Source organism: Bufo gargarizans, chromosome 8 (assembly GCF_014858855.1).
Source record: "Bufo gargarizans isolate SCDJY-AF-19 chromosome 8, ASM1485885v1, whole genome shotgun sequence".
NCBI classification, from domain to species: Eukaryota; Metazoa; Chordata; class Amphibia; order Anura; family Bufonidae; genus Bufo; species Bufo gargarizans.
In genome coordinates this window covers 27084594-27104596 of record NC_058087.1, presented here as the reverse complement: position 1 = coordinate 27104596, position 20003 = coordinate 27084594, and the positions used below count along the sequence as shown (strand labels likewise).

The 20003-nt window shown below is 46.1% G+C and overlaps 1 protein-coding gene across 3 annotated transcripts in view; it reads left to right on the top strand.

Moving 5' to 3' along the window:
* The window catches only part of MGAT5 (alpha-1,6-mannosylglycoprotein 6-beta-N-acetylglucosaminyltransferase), a 97413-nt gene that overhangs the window by 9681 nt on the left and 67729 nt on the right, over positions 1-20003 (top strand). The window contains exon 1 of one of the 3 annotated variants that reach the window (XM_044302782.1): positions 1647-1736. The exons of 1 other annotated variant lie outside the window; for it this stretch is intronic. The gene's annotated coding sequence lies outside the window, so the exon portion shown is untranslated. Of the gene's footprint in view, positions 1-1646; positions 1737-6335; positions 6468-20003 lie in introns of those variants that run through there. One more of the 3 variants, XM_044302783.1, reaches the window with a different exon arrangement.

Here is a 20003-nt window from a genome sequence, read left to right as displayed (position 1 = left end):
CTGATTGTAGTGTATTCTAGTCATTCATGAACCGGAGCAGACTTGATGTGTGAAGCGGGTTGCGAGTCCTTTGTATGTCAAGACGTGTTTACTTTGTGGTTGGTCTTGTCTCATTTCAGACTCTTAAAAATGAAACTTTACTTTGATATTGTTGTCATTTAGTTATATTGTTTTAGATGTTACGTCTCCCGAGGATGTCGTCTATGTAACGGCCGTAGCAGCAGATGTTATCAGGCGCGTTCACTTCGGCCCCGCGTTCCTTGGTTTTTGATGGGGATAGGGGAGTAAGCCACTACCACATATTTGATGTCACTCTGTCCTGAGAAAAGTTGGGAGTTCACTGTCGAGTGGGGGGGGGGGGTGCAGGGGGTCATCACCCCCACCCTTCATTCACATAAGATGGTTGATCAGTCCCACTGAAAGCGGATAGTTATTTTGACTCTTCTATGTAAGGCCACCTTCAGTCGAGTAAATATGGCACCATGCCATAAAACTCTGCCAGGAATGGTGAGGATTTTGCACCCTTGGGCTTCCAGATTATGTGGTATGCAAGAGTGTAAAGCACGAACCTCATGCGGAAACCATGTATGTGAGCCTGTCCAATAAAATCTATCCAATACCGCCAAAACCTCCTTCATTGAAGCAATGTCCGGTATCGTGGGGCGTAATGGTGGAGGAAAGATCTCTTAGGAGGTGCATGAAATATGTGAGGGACTAGGTGATTGATAGATATCTGGCCTGTTTTTCTGCTAGAATCCCTTTAAGGGGTTTTCTAAGGCTTGATGACCTATCCTCAGGACCCCCACTGATCAGCTGTCGGGAACTATACAGTGGATGGAGCCGGAAGCTGAAGTCTCCATCCACTGTGTAGATTTCGGTGATCGGGTTCCTTTCAAGTGAGTGGGAAATGAGCTGAAGTGCAACAGCACTGGAAACTACCCTGTGGATGGAGACTTCTGCTTCTGGTCCTGACTACTGTACAGTTCCTGGTTCTTGTCCAAACAGCTGATCAGTGGGGGTGTCAATTGTTGGACCCCCACCAATTTTTGATACTAAGGATCTGTTTGGAAAACCCCTTTTAAATGTAAGGTAGACCTAATATTTCTACTGATACATTGTATCCCCAGCCTAGGTCAAATCCGTGCGGATTGTAAACTATCCATGCGGTCATTGCCTATCTTTCTACAGCGTACAGCCTGTCATACGCATTAATGTCCAATATAAATTCTGGAGCATCTTTTCTTAGAACTCTTCATTGTGCAATTCCTCTGTTATTCCTTTGAGAAATCTATGAATGCGTTGCCAACAGGGTGGTACTATTTGACGGTGTGCCCCTGCTCAGTCTGACACTGACCGGTCAGTGCTGCTGGTATCAGACTGTGCAGGAACAAATCCCTTTTTTGACAAGAGGAATCATAATGCCCACGTAGGCATTTCTAGGAGGAATAACAGAAAAACGACACTGAATTCTAAGACTAATACACAAATTTACTAAAATAGATGGGTCGGAAGAGGTGTTGGGCTCTCTCGGAGACCTTGTGTGATATCTCTTTGGTGTGGGCAGGTGCGAGTCCGCCCACTAGCAAGGGCAGGTCCCAAAACCGGTATTTTATTTGATTCCAGGAACAAATTATAGATTATCATCACAAGCTGCTGCCCGGCACTGGGTGACAGGTTTGTGTTTCACAGAAACTGGGAGCAGGACCGTCGCTGTAACTGGTAGCCGCTTCATACGGGTGAGGTTGTGGGTTCTGAGGTCGTCGCTATATTGCTCTGCAGTGTCTGGTGTTTATTGTATCTAGCGGGCTCTGGTGTCTTTTATACATTTCCTCATTGCTGCCCGGTCTTCTGCTGCTGTTTTTGTACCCTGCTGTTGTTTTTGTACCCTGCTGTAGCACCTGCCCCCATCTTTTTTCAGTTTCCTCATTACTGCCCGGTCTTCTGCTGCTGTTTTTGTACCCTGCTGTTGTTTTTGTACCCTGCTGTAGCACCTGCCCCCATCTTTTTTCAGTTTCCTCATTGCTGCTCAGTCTTCTGCTCTTGCGATGTCACATATATTGTAGTTAGATGCTAAAAACAACGAACGGATTTAGTTTTTGTGCTGTTATATATAGATTAGTTCAGTGGTCTTAGGCCATGGCCGTCTCTTTGGCTCCTCCCAATCTATATACATGCATGCTCTGCTCGTCCAAGAGTGCATGTGTTCGGGGAAGGGAGAAAATGCTGCCAGACACCCCTAGCCGCTGATTTTTGCCTAGCTGAGAATGAAAGAATTAGGCATGTTGAAATCACACTGCCTGAGCCTCTTCTGCCATGTCCAGTTTGGTGGGATGCATTCCGTTCCTAGCATCCAACTCAGCAGGACATTTAGGAGGACCAGAGTGAATAGAGCCCTGAGTATCAGCTGTCCAGTTGGCATTGCTGAGGAGTCAACGAGTAACGTAGGTTGCGTGAGAGCTGCTGGCAGACACCCCCTGCTTCTATCAAATGTCCTTTTCAGATGGATGCTAGGCAGAGCATACATCCAGACTCTGCTGAATGTTCCTCTTTTTCATGAAGGGTTTTAATAATTTTTTTTGCGGACTGCAAAATATGTATGGTCGTGTGCATGAACCCTAAGGATGGGGGCCTGGTTTGGTACTTAAAGGCTATGTTTTTATTTTTTTTATGGTTGCATTTTACTTATTGTGTGATTAAGGGTCCATTCACACGTCCGTAAGTGTTCTGCGGATCCGCAAAACACGGACACTGGCAATGTGCATTCTGCAATTTGCAGACGGCACATCGCCGGCACTAATATAGAAAATGCCTAATCTTGTCTGCAATTGTGGACAAGAATAGGACATGTTCTATTTTTATTTTATCTTTTTGCTGAAACGGAAGCACAGATGCGCAAGTGTGAATCTGCTGATGTGAATCTGCGGAGGCGGACAGCACATTCCGGCCCCATGGAAAAGGAATGGGTCTGCACCCATTCCACAAAATTGCGGAACGGATGCAGACCCATTTTGCGGACGTGTGAATGGACCCTAAGGGTACTTTCACACTTGCGGCAGAGTGATCCGGCAATCTGCATGCAAACGGACAGCATTTGTAGACTGATCTGACTCGCAAATGCATTGCAAGAATTGATCAGTCTGTCCGTTTGTCATACAGACAAACGGATCTGTTTCTATGGGTTTTTTGTTTCACATTTTTAAAGGTCTGCGCATGCATTGTGGTATGTTTTAATTCCGGATCCGGCACTAATACATTCCTATGGAAAGGCATTTAGGCAAGTGTTCAGTTTTTTCGGCCGCATGCTGCGGTTTTATCTCCGTCCTGAACAGTCAAAAAGACTGAACTGAAGACATCCTGATGTATCCTGAACAGATTGCTCTCCATTCAGAATGCATAGGGTTAAAACTGATCAGTTCTTTACCGGTATAGAGCCCCCTAGGATGGAACTCCATGCCGGAAAAGAAAACCCTCCTAGTGTGAAAGTACCCTAAAAAAAATAAAAAACAAACAACATTTTTTTCAGTTTGTTTATTAAAAATGTTCAGCGTTTTTTTAAAAACAAGGGTTAAAATCAGTCTGTTTGCAAGCTTGTCAGTTTTTTTTATTTTGTTACTTCCCCAACCTCATAAAACACTGATAAGAAGAATTGAGCTATAATTAGTGTTTATGGGTTCAGGGGATCAGAGGTAAGTGCTACGTGTGAGCAGTCAGATGATGGGATTCAAAGAAAACAGACTGTGACAGCATGCACACAAACTGATTTTTAACCTGTTTATTTCAGAAATGGCTGAACTTCTTTAAAAAAAAAAAAAATATATAATTGAGAAAACTTTCTTTTAGCCCAAAATTAGTAAAATGCAATCATATAAAAAAAAATGTCATAGCCTTTAAAGGGTAACTGTCATATATTTTATTTTTATTTTTTGTTGCTAGTTTATTAGCGCTCGGCATGTATACCTGAGTTAGTCTGTCAATGATTGCCAAAAGGATCTGTAATTACCTTATAATAACAGCTTTCATGTCCCCTGTCCCTTTCCACTGCCCCCTTAAAAGACCATTGCTAGGGCTCATCTGTCTCCGGCTAGGAAGACGGAGGGGCGGTCCTTCACACTGCATGCCTGCATTAGGCTTCAGAGTGAGGAGGCGTGTCTCTCAGTAATCCAATCTGATTGGCTGTCAGGGAGCTGCTGGCTACAGCAAGTGTGTATGTGAAGTGAGGGAAAGCAGTTTTGGCCTCAGAACTGGCAGAGGAGCCATCCTGAGAAGATCCTCATAATGTAGGATTAAAAACGGCTGTAACTATGGGGAAAACTCAAGGAAAACAGTGGTATGTGAAGAAACTAAAGATTGCTTTATGCATAATGCTGCTGCATTAATGACAGTTATCCTTTAAAGGGGTTGTCACTTCTGGAAGTTTGGCATATAGACCGGATAAGCCAAATATGTTAATAGGAGTGGTTCCCAGTTCTGGAATCCATTCCGAAGTGAACCGAGCACGCTGCACATGCATGACACCACCCTAAACAGGACATCTGAAAATGTCAGAACCACTCGTCCAGCTGTTATCAGACGTCCCTTAGTGGTGAATGGAGGGTGGCCATTCATGTGTAGTGTGCTGTCCATTCACTTTGGAGGTCCACTCTTCAGATAGTAGTGGGTGGGTGTTCTAGGCTACAGATATTGATGAACCCCCTATTGATTAGAGCAGTGTTCCTCAACTCCAGTCTTCAGGTCATGGTTTGAGACTATCCCACAGAATGAATACCTGTGGTAAGTCCTGATGCACTGACACAAATTATTTCACCTGCTGAATGCTAAGGAAATTCTGAAAACATGACCGTCAGGTGGGCCCTGAGGACTGGAGTTGAGGAACCCTGGATTAGAGGATCGTGCTGCCAGAGATTAGCTTTCCTACAGTGCCACCGCAGGTGGAATAAGGTATTGCATGTTTTATGTATTTATTTTATTAAAACTGATGGGCGTGCCAGTTCCTCCCGCAGTCTGGCTAATAGATGAGTATTCTAAATGTTGACCCCAGATGTGCAGTGGTCACACATGGTGGTCAGACAGACATGAAAAACAGTTTTCCCAGCTGTTCGAGTATGTCTCGATATTGGTGTTCTGTAAGGCCTCTTTCACACTTGCGTTGTCCGGATCCGGCGTGTACTCCACTTGCCGGAATTACACGCCGGATCCGGAAAAACGCAAGTGTACTGAAAGCATTTGAAGACGGATCCGTCTTCAAAATGCTTTCAGTGTTACTATGGCACCCAGGATGCTATTAAAGTCCTGGGTGCCATAGTAGTAGTGGGGAGCGGGGGAGCGGTATACTTACAGTCCGTGCGGCTCCCGGGGCGCTCCAGAATGACGTCAGAGCGCCCCATGCGCATGGATCATGTGATCCATGCGATCACGTCATCCATGCGCTTGGGGCGCCCTGACGTCACTCTGGAGCGCCCCGGGAGCCGCACGGATGGTAAGTATGATGCTCCCCGCTACACTTTACCATGGCTGCCAGGACTTTAGCGTCCCGGCACCCATGGTAACCATTGAGAAAAAGCTAAACGTCGCATCCGGCAATGCGCCGAAACGACGTTTAGCTTAAGGCCGGATCCGGATCAATGCCTTTCAATGGGCATTCATTCCGGATCCGGCCTTGCGGCAAGTGTTCCGGATTTTTGGCCGGAGCAAAAAGCGCAGCATGCTGCGCTATTTGCTGCGGCCAAAAAACGTTCCGTTCCGGAACGGAAGACATCCTGATGCATCCTGAAGGACGGACTGTCCATTCAGAATGCATTAGGATAATCCTGATCAGTATTCTTCCGGCATAGAGCCCCGACGACGGAACTCTATGCCGGAAGAAAAGAACGCAAGTGTGAAAGAGCCCTAACAAAGTGAAGCATCGAATGGTGCCTGCGCTGAAAACTCTTCACCTGCAGAGACAGGCCTTTTCCCAGGGCGGGGCTCTTCATCCGCAGGAATAGGCCCTTGCCAGGGTGGGAGGGGGGGCTCCTCATCTGGGGGGACAGGCCCTTGCTCTTCAGAGACAGGAGGCGTGCTGGGCACTGCAGGGGGGCGTTACTGGGCACCAGAGGAGAGGAATAACGCCCCTCTGGGCACCTTGAAGCTTAATTGGCATACGGTATTTTAAAAATTGCTTTTTGATCAAAAATGAAAACTTGAATAAAAGACCCTTGCTGGAATGAAGGTACTTTATTGAGCATTGCTATGTTAACCGTTTAATATGCTCAAACTAGGTGACCGATTCCCTTTAACTAAGGTTTTATATAAATTTCCTTGATTCTGCATTTAGGAGGCAGTTGCACAATAGTGAACCCCGTGTAGAGGCGTGCCTAGCCTTTAATCCTACCACATCCTTTATCATATGATTTCCTGAAACCTTCAACTACAAGACGGCGCCTACTATGAAGACGTTATTCGGCAGCCGCCTGAGTCATCTACTGCAGGTTGTAAATCTCTCTGGGTTTCAAAAGTTTTTTTTCTCCGCCGGGAAATTAATTTAATGTACTAAGCCAAAGGCATCACAAGCCGCGGGTCTGAGAATTACCAGACTCTTCCTATTAGGAGCGAATGTTGCTGAGGGCATGAAGGGAAGCGGGCGCCCCTGTGAGCCCCCAGGTAGGAGACGCGGAATCGCACGGAGCTCCTAGCCCACCATTAAGGCTCTATGGATGCTGGTTTAACCCTTTCAGGTGCTGGGTGACAACCCAGCTTTCTTAGACTTCTGAATGGCAGATAACCAGTTGTCCAACATGTCTCCCTTTTTATCATTTCAAAATTGTACTATACGGTTTTATTGTGGAGTTTGGGAAAGCTGTGTGACATCACAAGCCACATGAGAACCGCTTTGACCCCCACCCCCCATTATAGTTGTCACTCGGCTTTCCGTTAGGCAGTTTTGGTAACTGAGGCCCATAGTTCTCACAGTGAGTGCCTGTGTTGCCCATAGCAACCAATCAGAGTTCAGCTTTCATTTTTCCAAGGCAGTTTAACCACCTCCCGACCGCTGTACGCACCGATGCGTCCGGGAGGTGGTTGATTAGTTCCTCCTGGACGCATCGGCGCGTCTTCTCGCGAGACGCGAGATTACGTCACAGCCGGCCCGCGCATGCGCATCGCGGGCCGGCATTTCACTGCAGAGTATTTCGTCAGCAGCCTGCCGGCCACGATCATTGGCTGGCAGGTTGCTGATTTTCAAAAAATCCAATCAGCAGCCATTTAACCCCACATATTAGTAAATATGATGGGGTTATATGGCTGCTGTGCTCCTCTGCTCCTTCTTTTGGTCGGTTGGTTCCAGCAGAGGAGCACATCATTACTGTGAGTACCCACTACACCACACTTAGCCCCCAGATCACCCCAATTAACCCTTTGATCACCCCTTTTATCCCCCCTGTCAATCACTAGTGAAAGGAAAAAAGTGATCAGTGCAAACTGTCACTTTTTTTTTTCACTGGTATTGACCGTTAGGTTTCAGTATAGTTTAGGCCCCTTGGTTAGGTAGTTTAGGGATCGGTTAGCGCCCAGCCCACCGCACCGCAGTCCGTTATTCGCTGATTAGCGTATCGCTAATCAGCATTTGTACTTTTATAGTATCTGGAAGTGATTAAAACTGACCACGGTCAGATCTATAATTGTACTAGTGTCACTTTAGTTCGCCCTCCACCCAAAACGCAGTGTTTTTTGTTTTTTTTGATCGCTGCACATTCACTTTACACGCACTGCGGCGATAAAAAAATCAGTTTTGATATTTTTTATCAACCGCAGCGGCCTCCGGTACTTCGCTAGCCTCCCCTTTGTAAGACAGGCTTGCTTTTTTTTTCTTGGGTAGTCTCAGGGAATACCCCGAAATTTAGTTGCCCACATGTCTAACAGGGGGTATTCTTCTGAAGAGGCCTACAGGCTTCTGACCCAGTCGGATGAGGAGTGGGAACCCTCATCTGATGAATCCAGCGGGTCAGAATACGAACCTGTAGAAAGCAGTGGCTCTCTGACCCAAAGTTCGGACGAGGAGGCTGAGGTCCCTGATAGCACCAGGCGTACCCGGCCCCGTGTCGCTAGACCGCAGGTTGCGCAGGATCCGCTTCAAGAGCAGCAGAGTGGGGCTGGTGCTGTCGGATTACGTGGTGAGGCATACACCAGCAGCCCAGCCCTTCCTGGACCTAGTACCAGCACTGCCGTACAACCTGGTGAAGTAGCGAGCACCAGAAGGGCAGTTGAAGCTGGTACGGTGGCACGTGCAGTAGTGACCCCGTCGCAGCCACCGCAAAGACGTGCCCGTAGAGCCCCTAGAATCCCAGAGGTGCTGGCAAACCCTGATTGGCAGTCCCCAACTTCAGCCGCACCCGTAGTTTTCCCTTTCACCGCCCAGTCTGGAGTTCGGGTTGAGACGGCTCAGATCGGTTCGGCCCTGGGATTTTTTGAGCTGTTCTTGACTGCGGAGCTTTTAGACTTAGTCGTGGCAGAGACAAACAGGTATGCCACACAATTTATCACCGCTAACCCGGAAAGCTTTTATGCCCAGCCTTTCCGGTGGAAACCAGTCCAAGTTTCCGAATTTAAAACTTTTCTGGGCCTCCTCCTCAACATGGGCCTGACAAAAAAGCATGAATTGCGGTCATATTGGTCCACGAACCCGATTCATCACATGCCCATGTTCTCTGCTGCTATGTCCAGGACACGATTTGAGGTCATCCTGCGTTTCCTGCACTTTAGTGACAACACCGCCTCCCGTCCCAGGGGCCACCCTGCTTTTGACCGGCTCCACAAAATTCGGCCCCTCATAGACCATTTCAACCAGAAATTTGCAGATATGTATACCCCTGAGCAAAACATCTGCATAGACGAGTCCCTGATACATTTTACCGGGCGCCTTGGCTTCAAACAATACATCCCAAGCAAGCGCGCCCGGTATGGGGTCAAATTGTATAAGCTCTGTGAAAGGGCCACAGGCTATACCCACAAATTTCGGGTCTATGAGGGAAAAGATCAGACCTGGAGCCGGTCGGTTGCCCTGACTACCTGGGGAGCAGTGGGAAGACAGTTTGGGACTTGGTGTCACCCTTATTCGGCAAGGGGTACCATCTTTATGTGGACAATTTCTACACAAGTGTGGCCCTCTTTAGGCATTTGTTTCTAGAACGGATTGGCGCCTGTGGTACCGCGCGAACTAGTCGCGCGGGCTTCCCCCAACGGCTCGTTAGCACCCGTCTTGCAAGGGGGCAGAGGGCCGCACTGTGTAACGAAGAACTGCTCGCGGTGAAATGGAGAGACAAGCGTGACGTTTACATGCTCTCCTCCATTCACGCAGACACGACAATACAAATTGAGCGAGCAACCCGTGTCATTGAAAAGCCCCTCTCAGTCCACGACTATAACCTCCACATGGGAGGGGTGGACTTCAATGACCAGATGTTGTCTCCGTATTTAGTTTCCCGCAGAACCAGACGCTGGTATAAGAAGGTGTCTGTATATTTAATTCAATTGGCTCTGTACAATAGTTTTGTTCTCTACAGTAAGGCTGGGAGAACTGGATCCTTCCTCAAATTTCAGGAAGATATCATCGCGAACCTCCTGTATCCAGGAGGTTCCGTGGCCCCATCCACCAGTGTAGTTAGCAGTCTACACGAGCGACACTTCCCCAGTGTCGTTGCTGGTACCTCAAACCGACCGCCACCCCGAAAAAAATGTCGTGTCTGTAGCAGGAGTGGAATAAGGCGTGACACCCGCTATTTCTGTCCTGACTGTCCCGACCACCCTGGCCTATGCTTAGGGGAGTGTTTCCGAAAGTACCACACACAGGTACACCTAGCATAGGGATCACATCTCACCAGGATAGGCACACAGGGCTATTAGGGCCCATTCACTCACTGCTGCTGCAAACGTCTCCTTTCACATGGGACAAAGTGCATAACGCACTTCGCCACATCTTTGGGCGATTTGCGCTTTGCACATTGACCCATGGGGAAGGAGAGGTTTGTTCTATAAAGGTAAAAAACCCCAAAAAAAAAGATAAGGTAAGCAAACAGGTTAATGTTTAGTTCCAAAAGTTAAAGTTACAGCAGGTTCTGTTCCAAAGTTAATAAAATTATTGCGTTGTGGCCTGTTTTTTTTTTTTTTTTTTTTTTTTTTGTCTTTTTACCTTCCAGGTAACCGATCGATCAGCTGCAGCACCGATGTGCATTCAGACAGAAGCATTGCGCTGCTGTCAGATTACACGCAAGTCGGTGTATGCGGCGCTGCAAGACGAGATTTTCTCCTCTGCAGTAACAGATATGTTTGCCAAGGCATACGAGCTGAGGAGGAGGCGGCGTTCCTATGCTTTGGCAAGCACTTTGTATATGTGTATATATATATATATATATATATATATAAAAAAAAAATCCCGGCAATGATTTATTCATCCACATCGATTGATGCGAATGGAGAAATCTGGTTTGCCAGGGCATACGAGCTAAGTGGGTATGGATGTAGGGCGGAGCTCCTATGTCCTGGCAGACGCCTTTCCCCTCCATTTTTTTTTTTTGGCAGAGATTTTTTCATCCACATTGATCGATGCGAATGAAGAAATCTGTGCCGTTCATTTTTTTTCTTTCAGCCCAGAGGCTGAACGGAAAAAAAAAATCTCATTACCTGTATGCTCAAAGGAGAATAGCAGAAACTCCTAATGCTGGCCATACATGTAATGATTGCGGAGACCCTCAAATGCCAGGGCAGTACAAACACCCCACAACTGACCCCATTTTGGAAAGAAGACACCCCAAGGTATTTGCTGAGGGGCATATTGAGTCCATGAAAGATTGAAATTTTTGTCCTAAGTTAGCGGAAAGTGAGACTTTGTGAGAAAAAACAAAAAAAAATCAATTTCCGCTAACTTATGCGAAAAAAAAAAAATTTCGATGAACTTGCCAGGCCCCTCATTGGATACCTTGGGGTGTCTTCTTTCCAAAGTGGGGTCACATGTGGGGTATTTATACTGCCCTGGCTTTTTAGGGGCCCTAAAGCGTGAGAAGAAGTCTGGGATCCAAATGTCTAAAAATGCCCTCCTAAAAGGAATTTGGGCACCTTTGCGCATCTAGGCTGCAAAAAAGTGAGACACATCTGGTATCGCCGTACTCAGAAGAAGTTGGGGAATGTGTTTTGGGGTGTCATTTTACATATACCCATGCTGGGTGAGAAAAATATCTTGGTCAAATGCCAACTTTGTATAAAAAAATGGGAAAAGTTGTCTTTTGCCAACATATTTCTCTCACCCAGCATGGGTATATGTAAAATGGCACCCCAAAACACATTCCCCAACTTCTCCTGAGTACGGCGATACCAGATGTGTCACACTTTTTTGCTGCCAAGGTGGGCAAAGGGGCACATATTCCAAAGTGCACCTTTCGGATTTCGCAGGCCATTTTTTACACATTTTGATTGCAAAGTTCTTCTCAAACATTTGGGCCCCTAAATTGCCAGGGCAGTATAACTACGCCACAATTGACCCCATTTTGGAAAGAAGACACCCCAAGGTATTCTGTGAGGGGCATGGTGAGTTCCTAGAATTTTTTATTTTTTGTCGCAAGTTAGTGGAATATGAGACTTTGTAAGAAAAAAAAAAAAAAAACATCATCATTTTCCGCTAACTTGTGACAAAAAAATAATAATTCTAGGAACTCGCCATGCCCCTCACGGAATACCTTAGGGTGTCTTCTTTCCAAAATGGGGTCACTTGTGGCGTAGTTATACTGCCCTGGCAATTTAGGGGCCCAAATGTGTGAGAAGTAACTTTGCAATCAAAATGTGTAAAAAATGGCCTGCGAAATCCGAAAGGTGCACTTTGGAATATGTGCCCCTTTGCCCACCTTGGCAGCAAAAAAGTGTGACACATCTGGTATCGCCGTACTCAGGAGAAGTTGGGGAATGTGTTTTGGGGTGTCATTTTACATATACCCATGCTGGGTGAGAAAAATATCTTGGTCAAATGCCAACTTTGTATAAAAAAATGGGAAAAGTTGTCGTTTGCCAAGATATTTTTCTCACCCAGCATGGGTATATGTAAAATGACACCCCAAAACACATTCCCCAACTTCTCCTGAGTACGGCGATACCAGATGTGTGACAAGTTTTTGCAGCCAAGGTGGGCAAAGGGACCTACATTCCAAAGTGCACCTTTCGGATTTCACCGGTCATTTTTTTACACATTTTGATTGCAAAGTTCTTCTCACACATTTGGGCCCCTAATTTGCCAGGGCAGTATAACTACCCCACAAGTGACCCCATTTTGGAAAGAAGACACCCCAAGGTATTCTGTGAGGGGCATGGCGAGTTCCTAGAATTTTTTATTTTTTGTCGCAAGTTAGTGCAATATGAGACTTTGTAAGAAAAAAAAATAAAAATAAAAAATCATCATCATTTTCCGCTAACTTGTGACAAAAAATAAAAAGTTCTATGAACTCACTATGCCCATCAGCGAATACCTTAGGGTGTCTACTTTCCGAAATGGGGTCATTTGTGGGGTTTTTCTACTGTTTGGGCATTGTAGAACCTCAGGAAACATGACAGGTGCTCAGAAAGTCAGAGCTGCTTCAAAAAGCGGAAATTCACATTTTTGTACCATATTTTGTAAATGCTATAACTTTTGCCCAAACATTTTTTTTTTTATCAAAGACATGTAGAACAATAAATTTAGCGAAAAATTTATATATGGATGTCGTTTTTTTTTGCAAAATTTCACAGCTGAAAGTGAAAAATGTCATTTTTTTGCAAAAAAATCGTTACATTTTGATTAATAACAAAAAAAGTAAAAATGTCAGCAGCAATAAAATACCACCAAATGAAAGCTCCATTAGTGAGAAGAAAAGGAGGTAAAATTCATTTGGGTGGTAAGTTGCATGACCGAGCGATAAACGGTGAAAGTAGTGTAGTGCCGAAGTGTAAAAAGTGGCCTGGTCATGAAGGGGGTTTCACCTAGCGGGGCTGAAGTGGTTAAGAAATGAAAGCCGTGCTCTGATTGGTTGCTATGGGCAACACGTCTCACTATTTGACAGCTCAGATAAATGAGGCCTAGCGTTTTTCTCTTTTTGGGAAAGATGGGTGGAAGCCATATTGGTTTCCAGTATAGCTGCTACTGGGTTGTTACTCAGACTTCTGAGCAAAAGAACAGAAGGGTGGACATCCAATTAATTCCCACCCAGATTTAAGGGCATCTGTCAGCAGTTCTGTACCTATGAAACTGGCTGACCTGTTACATGTACACTTGGCAGCCGAAGGCATCTGGCATCAGGCCATTTCTCCTGAGATATATATATTCGTGTCCTAGGTGTAGGAATGCCGAATAGTGTGGTGCGGTCTAAATGTCTCTGTGTGTCACGGTGCTCCTACCTGGATACAGATGGACCCCAGGATTTGGCTCCGAAGCAATAAATAGGGGGATTAATTGAGGGATTTGAAGAAACTTGATTCCAGACCTTGAGATGAAGTTCAATGGCAGCTTTAGTTGAATAAACATTTCTCCAGTTTCAGGCTTTGTCTTGGTTCCAGCAGGCTTTAGCATTAAACTGGGAGACAAACTCCTCTCTGCTATATCTGTTTCTCTCTGATCTGCTGTACTGACAGGCTGGCTGTATAACTCGGCTCCTTCTGTATGCTGCACTTCTCTGTAGTCTGACTCTAGGTTATGCTAGGGAACTTTCCTCCTGGCTCCAGAGGCTTTAAGCTTTGGTCTCCATGGCCAGCAGAGCTTAGGGTGCTCTGGCTGGCGTGGGCATGTCCAGCACAGACGTGCCCCTGCACACCCTTCCCCTAGCTGGGGGTTTAACTAGACTAACTCTGACTGGTCCCTACCCTTCCTGCAGGAAGTAGACTAGCCCACTTCTCTCCAGAAGGGGGTTAGAATGGAAAGTTCCATTTTCTCTAACTATAGCTCTGCTGTGTTTGCTGCCACCTGCTGGTGAACCAGGCACATTACATATGAACAGTTACATAACAAAATAGAAACGCTCATTGTGGAGGACCTGGAAAGACATACATAAAGATGACATGGTGTTGGCCAAATAAAGACAGTAGCAGGGTGCAGGAGTGGTAACACCACTCTGGGGAGTTACATCTGCATTGCTGAGATTTTTTATTTATTTTTTTATATGTAAATTAACTTCTAGGAGCAACGGGGGCGTCGCTATTACACCTAGAGGCCCTGCTCTCTCTGCAACTGCTGTGTCCCCTGCACTTTGACTGGACTAGGCAGTGTAAACATCCTCACATGTGGCCCTTTTAAAAAGCAGAGGGAGCAGCACTTGCAGTGAGAGCCGAGTCTCTAGGTGTAATGGTAACGCCCCCGTTGCTCCTAGAGGCTCATTTGCATATATTTAAACTTCCTTTTTCCCAGCAATGCGGGCACATATGAACATGGGACCAACACAGATGTCTTCAGCTGCCAAGTGCACATGTCACAGGTCAGCCGGCGTCATAGGGACAAATCTGCTGGTAAATAGAATATTTGTTTTGGTTACAGTTTTGTGGGAACTGCAGTAGAGTTAAAATGGTTGTCACCCGGCTTTGCAATAGGAAATACTAAATAAAATGGTAAATGGAATAATTTTTTTCTCTTTCTGGGAAAGCTGGGCTTCGATCACTTTGGCCTATATTATGGCTACGTCTACACAACGACATTTTGTTGCACTAATGTTGCGCAACTATTTTTATAATGGCAGTCTATGGTGTCGCACTGCAACAGGCTGCGACTGCGACGCAACAGTCGCAGAAAATCCATTCGAGATGGATTTTTCTGCGACTGTTGCGTCGCAGTCGCAGCATGTTGCAGTGCGACACCATAGACTGCCATTATAAAAATAGTTGCGCAACATTAGTGCAACAAAATGTTGCGTGACAAATGTTGCGCCCTATCTGTCGCACGACTTATTGTCGCGCAACAAACGTAGTCGTGTAGACCTAGCCTATATCTTCTTCAAGGGAGTGGCTGGTTAGACCATTTGACTTGATGGGAAAATTCACCTTTTTGTGCTGCAGCCAATGTCTTAGAGGAAGCAGGCATGGGGGGGGGGGGGGGGGACACGCTGATAGGCCGTAGTCCTACAGGTCTTGCCTTCCTCATTCTTTAGGTTGGTAAAATTGGGGCGCCCCTGGGAACACCCCACAGCTCCACCAGAAACGCCCACTTAGGGGTCTGGTGGTTAGCCCTGCCCATTTTTTGGCCCCCAGGCAGCCCATATTTGCTGGGACGGCCTCTGAAAATTAGGGGACAGTCCCTGCGAATTCGAGATATTTAAACTGAAGAGGAAGCACAGTTGTCATCAGGTGTGGCGTATACGAAACGGACCACTTCCTTGTGCCATCATGTTGGTGGACTTTGCACATCTGACATGAAAGCATATAGTTTATATTGGCATATTAACACCCAGGACATAACCGATGGGGACTTTGACCTCAATTATACAGGTGGGGGGGGGGGAAAGTAGCCACGCTTTGCTAATCATGGACAATCCCTTTAAGAGGGGAGATTCGGACTAGCTGCTGATGGTACAAGTATACATTTTCTGAGAATCCCTTGTACAGCAGCTGTGATGCCAAGTGCTGCCAGTATAGATCACCCACTACATTGAGGCACCCCTTCCATGGGTGGGTTTGCTGAGACTTGTAGTTCTAACCCCCCTGCCCATCCTGTATAGTGATGCTACACTGGCGTTTAGCCGCGTGCGTTTGGTTATCGGTTTACCTCCTGGTTTAGGTATTAACTTTTTGTGTTGGTCACATCTGAAAGCTGCTGACTTAACCTTGAAGCTTCTGCGAGGCCTCCGACCCCGCGGCCCCAGACATGGATTCCTTCCCGTATAGCTTCCCACTTTCATTTTTGGGTTCCTGCTTCATCTGCATCTTTCCTTGAATTGTTCTGCTTGGCGGCCCGGTGACTCTCGGGTGTGGCCAGAGAAATAAAGGAAGTAAGATTTGCTGCCCCTAACAAAAAACCTAAAAACTACTAATGCCAGCCATCGCCATAGGAGTTTTTTTTACTCGGATACGTACTTTAATTTGGTGGTACCTATATAATACTTTTAAAGGTCTCCCGTCGACGGGGTCATATCCCTATTAAACCAGACATAATGCCTGCTAGGGTTGATCCTGCTGATTTAAAATGATGCCTGTCTTGCAGCAATCCAGAGCGAGTAAAAAGACTCTAATTCTTTCCATAGATGAGGGTTTCCGTGCACACAGGGGCATGGCCACCACTGGATAGCTGAGGTGCACCGTGGGGCTAGAACCTGCCCCTCGAAATGAAGCCCTTATGTGCACAAAGAATAAAAGTCTTTATTGTATTTTTTTTATTTTTTCCTCGTGAATGCCACAACTGAGTTTTCACAATATGGAGATCATTTTGATGAGCAGGCTTAACCCCGATAGGCAGTTTGCCTGGTTAATACGTTTGCTCCTGCTGACCGGTGCTTTTTAAGGGGGTTATCCTATGATCCGTTTCACACCAAAGCCCTGAAAAGCTGTTAATGGCTGAATCATTTGCAGCTTTTTTTACTTTTAAGCTGTCTTCTCTTGGAGCTGGTGCTCATCTGTTCTGTTGGGGGCGAGATCTGAAAAAAATCTGTCTCCTTCACCCTCTGGCAGCTGACAGTATAGTCCCCTTTTACTTGCCTTGCAAAAGGCGTATCCTGATCTATTCTGCAGAGCCGCTGCTACTTTCCTGACAAGCAAGGCAGAAACCCATTCCTATTGGCTTCACTGTGCAGAGACCTGACTGTGGGAGAGGGACCGAGCATGTGTGTCCACCAGCACCCAGTTCGTTAGGTGGTCGTGCACAATTTTCTTTTTTTACAAAACTGCATGTAAATGGTAAATATGCTTTTTTTTTTTTTTTTTTTTTCTTACGATTCATGAACTGAGTTATATTTAATTGGGGGGGGGGGGTGCCTTTATGGAAGTATACCAATGTACTCTAAGTACCTGCTGTATTTCAGGGGTGCTGTATCTTCATCGTCCAGCTGCTTTGCCGGGCCTCTCCTTTCCCTGTTGATGGCCGACATCCTATGGCTCCCTTGAAAGAGCTCTTGAAGCCCCTTTGTAACATTTATCTGTTACTTTGTGCTGTTCCTCTGTTGTTCCTCCTGGAAATGTATGAATACGTTGACAACTGCCTTACCATTGTCAGTGGGTGTATCCGTTCACACCATGTACAGATTCAGTACTAACTGTGTGTAAGGACACTTTATATCGACAGAGGAAATGGTAAGGCCAGCCTGTCGCCACCTTTTAAAGGGGTATTCCGAATGTTTCAATTTGATTGCCTATCCTCCAGATAGGTCATCGACATAAGATTAGTGGGGGTCCAACTTCTGGCACACCTGCCGCTCGGCTGTTTGTTCCTAGGCCTGTGACGTTTCGTTCATCAGCCACACATGGCTTAGGCACGGCTCGATCCCGTTGAAGTGACGGGGGCTGAGCCGCAGTACCAAGTACAGCCATTATCCAATGGACGGCGCTGTGCTTAATGAGCTGTGAGGAGGCAGCGGCATTCTCAAACAGCTGATCGGCGGGGGATGCCGGGAGTCAGACCCTCATCGATCTGACATTGATATTGCTGAGTCATCAAACACTGGGGAAAACCCCTTTAACACATTTGCAGGAGGAATAACAGGAGGACGCCTTAGGAATGCAGTCAGGTTTAAAGGACGCCTGTGTCATGGGAATGCATCGATGGCCTCTGAGAAGGCCACACTGGTATATCAGAGAGTCCTGCTGGCTCAGAATGGGGCACGTGCATCAAATGCCCCATGTTACTGGGCAGGCGAGGCAGATGTGTCCCTGTACATTTACAGGCCGATGTTTGCAGAATTTCACGGCTGGTATCGTGCAGATTATGGGAACAATGAGGGTGATGTATGGCGGTGCACCGTTGTAACGTGGTGACATCTTTGTGCGACCCCATTCCCTTCTGTCTCTTATCTGCCTTGTGTGACAGCTCCAGGTGCTGTCATCTTGGCTCCTCGCTTATCTGGACCATTACCCGGCTCCTTTTTGTTGGCAGCAGCAGCGTTGGGGGGCCGCCGCCGCCGCCACCGCCGCTGTGTACTCAGCTGCCGCACAATGTTAAAAGCTTCAGATTGACTTGTCAGGAGTATTGATTTACACGCGGCGGCTGATGTAATATCTCAGACGACATGGGCGACCTGTCCCCGCTACAAGACTTTTGTTCCCTGTAATTATAGGTTTTTAGTGTTTATATATTTTTTTTTTTTTCAGTAATCTGTTTTTGTTTCTGCCTCCGATATTCAGCGCAGCCAGTCACAGCCTCATTGATTTTTTACCTTTTGCGTCTGTTTATATTGGGCAATTTCCGTTCCCCACTTCACACCTGAAAACTGTTGTTAAATACCACAGTAAAACCACTACCCCCAACATCCAGAGTAAGGACGTCGTACACGGCAGCACGCGGAGGTTATTCAGATCCTTAGTCCAGGGCAGCGCTGTTCTTACTGTCAGATCTAGCAGAATTCATGATGGAGACTCTGAACAACACAGGTGTGAATGCAGCCGTACAAGTGGCGGTGGGCACCCCGGGAGTTTTTTTATTTTTTCTAAATTTCATTTGTATTCACTTAAATATTAATTTTTAGCTGCAGTCACAGAATTGCGCTTCCTTCACTCAAAAATTTCTATTTTATTTGTTAAATATAAAAAAATCTCTCCACAAATAACGCTTGCGTCCCCCCCCATACTGCATGCATTTTTATGGCACTTTCTTGAGTGGAGTTTTTGTCCGGATTTGAGTTGCTTTTTTTCCGGGCTTCCGCCCTATAGAAGAGGGAATCAAAAAATATTGGAAAAAACACTCCTTCAACAAGCAGCATTTATTTAACAAACAAAAAACAAATGCGGGTGCGTCCTTCATTCCATATTTCCCAGAGACTTTAGTTTTTTTCATCCCTGTACCCCCAGGCTGCTTGCACATGGTTGTGTTTGTATTTCGGTTTGCAAAAAATGGATCAGCAAGATACAGATAACTTCTGTATTTTTTTATTTATTTTTCCTCACTCCCATGAATAGAAAAGGGGACGTGGGTGTATAGGACATGGGCTATCCATTTTGGAACAGTCACATGTATCCCCTAAAAATCCAGATGTTTTCATGGCCCCATAGAAATAACTGGGTCATTGCGTTATCTGCAAAAAATGCAGAAGGTGCACTGAAAAAACAAATACAGCCGTGTGGATGAGCCCTTATAGGGGTTGTTTGGCCAATAAAAAAAAAAAAAAAAGTCCTAGCGATCTACTGCTGCTCCTGTTCTGACCCTTGTGATCCCTTCTGGTCCCTTGTGATCTCTGCCCATCGGTCCCTTTCGTAGACTGCCATGTAGTCGCTTATTTAGTGTAACCAGCTCTGTTAATATTCCTTTGCTGCGCTGACATTTTGAGCTCTTGCTGCTCCTATGGACACGTGTGTATTTTTTCACTGTGACATTAGGGAGAATCACTCCGTCGCATAAATTAGTGCATTTGACTGCAGAAAGTTGTAGTTTCCCCAGCAATAGCAGCTGATGATGGGAGTCCTGCAGTCATGACCAGCTAGTCCGCAGGGTATCGGGCATGTGTGGGAGTTAATCATTCTGCTTTGCTTTTTGGATGTAAACCAAAGTGCCCATGAAAGGGCATTGCATAGCAGGGAGTATCCGGGCTCGCCATAAATGGATGCTGCTTGCATTTCTGTATTAATGGAAGGGTCTTGGCAGGATGGCTGCTGGGTGTTATGCCTAGGGTGGGGTGTGATACTGTGACCCTGTCATGCCCTGTCCCATTCAGGCCCTGCAATAGTTATAAAACAGTTGGGAAGATTGAGGCCATGTGAGGTTATGTTTTGTGGAAATCCGCATCCCATGATTGTGAACTGAGATTTCCCGAGCTTAATCACACGCATAGGAACATTTTGTGCGGATTACAGGCTGGCTGTGGAATTAACTGGCCTGTCACTTATTTTGGGCA